The sequence below is a fragment of the Juglans regia genome, chromosome 3, assembly GCF_001411555.2.
Source record: "Juglans regia cultivar Chandler chromosome 3, Walnut 2.0, whole genome shotgun sequence".
NCBI classification, from domain to species: Eukaryota; Viridiplantae; Streptophyta; class Magnoliopsida; order Fagales; family Juglandaceae; genus Juglans; species Juglans regia.
This window is the reverse complement of record NC_049903.1, coordinates 20,642,137-20,647,471: the sequence shown is the minus strand read 5'-3', so window position 1 is coordinate 20,647,471 and position 5,335 is coordinate 20,642,137.

Here is a 5,335-nt window from a genome sequence, read left to right as displayed (position 1 = left end):
GGCCGTGGGCTCGTAAGGGCTTTAGAGCCCCTTTTATCGTTATTTTCCCTTTTATATAATTAGTAATAGCATTAAGGTTTGTTTTGAAACAATTTCAATCTAATCTCATTTTATCTCATCTCATTTTCTTCATAAATTTCATTTAAATATAAATATTTTCAAACTAATCATTATAAATTTTTTAAACTAATCATTATAATTTTCCCAAACTTTCAAATAAAAAACAAAAAATAATTCAACTTTTTTAAATTTCAAAACAAAAATAATATTAAAAAGTTATATTCTAACAATATTTTAAAGAATATTTTTTATTCAACTTTTTCTCTCTCATTCCCTAAAATCCAATAAATACTTAAGTTAAATTATCTCTCTATTATTCACAAAAATCTCATCTCATCTCATTATCTATGCATCCCCTTATTGCATATTGGCCCATGGGCCAGATTGTAAGTAAGTTACTTTCAGTACCTTTGCTTTTAGGTGGTTATATACTCTCAAGTAAGGGATAGGGAGGATCATCCAGAATATTCTAAAAAGTTATTGTTTCATTGTTCATGTGGAAGAGCTCCCCTCAAAGAGAGCATTTATCTTGTATTCATATCTATTTTCAATACCAATTCCATTACTAGTGTTGTTTGCATTTATTTTCTATTTGCAACTTGTTACAAGTATCCCTCCCCCATTAGAGCACATTATGGGAAATCTAAGCTTAACTGGTGGGTATGGCTTCGAGGAAGCATCATCGGCCCGTTGTCCATGCCAACATACCAATACTTCCACCAAAGGTCAATTCTTTTGCTTCTTCATCCGACGAGCCAAGATTTCCTCCGGTTATGGTTTCATAACACCTCGAGCATCCACAGGTGGCAACATGGTTATGGGGGTTATATGTTGGCCCATATAACTAAATTAGTATCAAAAGGTCTTATGGCTTTTTAAATCAATTGTTGGGTCTTTAACAATTGGTATTAGAGTAGGGACCACGTCAGGAGTTCAAGTTACGGAGGGGGCGACCTATAGGCTGGATTAAAATGACTTAGAACTTTGTATGGGTATAGTGTTAAGTTATTGAATACTGATAGATGAGTGAAGCCACCAAAAAGAAAAGAACTGCCACCGGGTTAATGTCGATAGAGTAGGCTGTCTTGGACGTTCGATGCGGAAGCGTAGCACAATATTATGATCCTAAGGATTAAAAGTTTAACCAAATTAGTATTCAACAATCTTATGGCTTTTGGATCAATAGTTGAGTCTTTAATAAGCGTGATTACAACTTTATATCGCTTTTATCACTTGTTGAAAACCCCTGAAATTGGTTGGAGCGCAAAGATTGGCTGTTCGAGAATTCTGTTAAAAGGTTTGTTTTACAATTTACAATTGCATTTAGAATTCTAATCATGAGAATGAGGCCTCATGAGGCTGGCAATGTGCTTGTTTTGGAAACCTTTCAGCATGTTATGTTAATTAAATTTTTATATATTTTTAAAAAAATCTTGACACTTATGGATTTTTTGAAAGTAGATAAGGAGATTGAATAAATGTTTTTAGTAGGGGTGATTAACGGTCCGGTCGGACCGAACGGACCGACCGGACCGACCGTTTCGGTCCGGACCGGACCGGACCGAGACTTAGACCGGTCCGGTCCGGTCCATATTTTAGAGGACCGAAATCATTCGGTCCGGTCCACGGTCCACAGTTTTTTCGGACCGGACCGGACCGGACCGGACCGAATGAAAAATTAAAAAAAAAAAATATTTTTTATATATATTTTATATATAATAATTGTACAATTAACAATATAAATTTTTAAATATATTATTAATACTTGTTAATATTCTATAAATTAACAATATTTTATATATATATTCATTTAACCTATCACTATTAATAATATAAAATTTTAAATATACTATTAACACTTGTTAATATTCTATGAATTAATAAATATATAATATCAATTAGTTAATTATATAGTAATTATATAAATTAATAATATAATTTTCATCTAATTTATTATCATTGACCATATAAAATATTTTTTTATTGAGTTTGTTACATAATCCACATTAATAAGTCACTTAGTTTAATTTAGTATTTTAAATAAATTTTTTTATTAATTATTAAAAAAAAAAAAAAAAGAGGGCGGACCGACTGGACCGGACCGGACCGGACCGGACCGATAGCTATCGGTTCGGTCCGGTCCCTTTGGGTGTTCGGTCCGGTCCGGTCCGGAAAAATAATGGACCGAAAATTTTCGGTCCATCGCCGGACCGGACCGGACCGGACCGGACCGGCCCGTTTGCAGCCCTAGTTTTTAGAAAGACTCTATTTTCAAACTGTCATGTATTATATGATGTGTTCTACACACCGACTTAAAAATAGAATAATTCTTTTTTCTAATTATATTTTATATTAGGATTTGTAATGGTTGTAGAGAAGAGTTGAAATTTTGTTTAAATAATAATTTTTTAAAAAGATATATTTGCTTTGATTTTTATAAAAAGTTGTTTTGCTTCTTTTTTTTTTATATACTTTATCAATAAAACCTAGAAAAATGATTAGATGGAAATTTGAAATAATAAGTTATTTGAGATTAAAGCAAGTTGAAAAAATTTTGTTGAAAATTTTGAAAATTGGACAACCATACATGGTACATTTGTGTTTTGTTAATCCCTACATCTACACACTTTCACAAAATACTTTTACACGCTCAAATTGTACTAGCATTTTAAAAAAGTCCAAACAAAGCTCTAGAGTGTTTGATTTTTAGTAGAAAAGAAAACAAGCTCCAAAAGATTTTACGGCCTTTTGATGTTAAATGCATATGCATTAATGTCGAAGCATTTTCTGATAAGGTAGTGCAAGTATTTAACAAGGACAAAACCCAACAATAACCAGATAAAGATCAAGTTGATAAGAACAAAGTCCAGCAACAACCAAGTAAAGATAAAGCTTCCTAATCTTTACGTAATTGTATTTATGAATGTTTTGATGTTTATCAATACTTTGTATTCTACTTTATAAATATAATACAAAATGTTATCTCTCAATCAAGGAGAGTTTCCAAACAATACACCACATTTAAGTGTTCGATTATGGTACCAGAGCCCCTATAGACTCACGTCACATTCTACTATTGCCTCCTTTGATTCATCTCCCTCAATCTCTCCTCCCCCACCTCAGGCACAATCCTCGCCTTCTTCCCCTGTCACTCTCTCCCACCTTGTTACTATCAATTTCACAAAAGATGACTTTATGCTACGGAAGGCTTAGATAATTCCATACTTTTGGGTTACCTTGATGGCTCTATATCTACTCTTGCTCCTTTACTGCCCAATTCCCTCCCCAACCCTACGTACCATACGTGGTGTCAACATGACCAACTCGTATTCATCACCCTCCTATCCTCCCTATCTGAAAATATTCTAGCTCAAGTACACACTAATAATACATCCCATGCCCTCTGGACTACTCTCGAAAAATTTTACATCGCATTCCTGTGCTTGTATTTTCTACCCCCATTTACAACTTGCCACAACCAAGAAATGTGATCTTTCCATGGCTGATTATTTTCACAAAATCAAAAGGTTTGCTGAACTTCTCGTTGCACTTTGTTATAGCCAGAGTTGATCCACTATCATTGGATGAGATTTATGGTCACCTCATTAGCCATGAACTTCGTCTAGAATAGCATTATTCTCAAGTGGAATTTTCTCAACCCTCCGCCCATATATTGATTCTCGTTCTAGTGTGCCTCCTCTCCAATGACCTCAATTGTCTTCTCCATTCACATCCTACTCTAGAGGGAGAGGACGTGGGCATGGTCGATCCTCCAAAACCTCTAGTGGGTCATCCTAAGCCGACATGTCAAATCTGTCATCGCCCAGTCATTATAAATTCTGTCATCCTTGATTATATGGTAATATTATTATATTATCATACTTATTATATAATATATTCATAATATTGTAGTATGTATAGTAATGTAACTTATTCTATGATACTATGTAGAAAAGATAATAAAATAAAAAATGAGATTGAGAAGAGAGAACGAGAGAGACTTTGAGGGCTAGATCTTTTCTATTATCAATTGTTATTAAATACAAAACATTTGTCCCTAATTATAGGTGAATGATGGTAGAGAAATAATGAAAATACAATAAATCAAATATGCTAATTGATACTAATTGATTTACACAATAAACTAAATATAGTAGAAGATAAATCACATTACCATACATACCATAATATTATGAATATATTCTATAATAGGTATGGCAATATTCTAACATCTGATTTGATATTATCTTATTATTTAATATTACCATACACATTATAAAATATGTTCATAATATTCTAGTATGTATGGTAATATGACTCATTTTGTACCATATTTAGTTTATACTTTATTGTATAAATCAATCAGTATCAATTAATATCATTGATGTATTGTATTTTCATTCTTTTTCGAGTCTCATTCACTTATAAATAAGGACATATGTTATGTATTAAATAACAATTGAGAATAGTAAATATGTAGCCTTCAAAGTAATAAAAAAAATAGAATATTACCATACTTATTATAGAATATTTTCATAATATTCTTGAAAATATAATAACATAAAATAGAAAAGGAGATTGCGAAGAGAGAATGGGGGAGAGAGACTTTGAGAGCTATATCTTTTCTATTCTCAATTGATGTTTAATACGTAACATCTATCTCTATTTATAGATGAATGAAGCTAGAGAACTAATGAAAATATAATAAATTAAAGATATTAATTGACAATAAACTAAATATGGTAGATTATAAGTTATATTAATATACATACTAGAATATTATGAATATATTCTATAATAAGTATGATATGTAATATTCTAACAAGTATTATTATTCATTAAAGTTTCTATCATCCTCAATTACACAACCAATCGTGTTATATTTGAAGTAGTTTTACATTTAATGGTAAATTTATATATATAACCATTTAAAAATATATGCCCTGACTACCTTGTGATTGATAATAACAAAATAGAAGATAATTAGAATTGTTCTAGACATATTTATATACTCACGATCCTAAAACTTCAAACATGTCATGCATCTTAATTAATTCCAGCTTGGTCCGTGCTGAACATGGCAAGTGTATATTCCATTCAGACTTCACAATAAATAGAGAAATAAAAGTAAATGTTTTCCTAAACACATGGAATCGTGCAGACCCACTACCAGCACCTTAACAAAATAATCCACAACTAAACCCACTAGCCATTAGCCTAAGACCCAGTCAACGTAAATTAATAATCCAACTGCAAGAATTAAAATAGAAAGTAT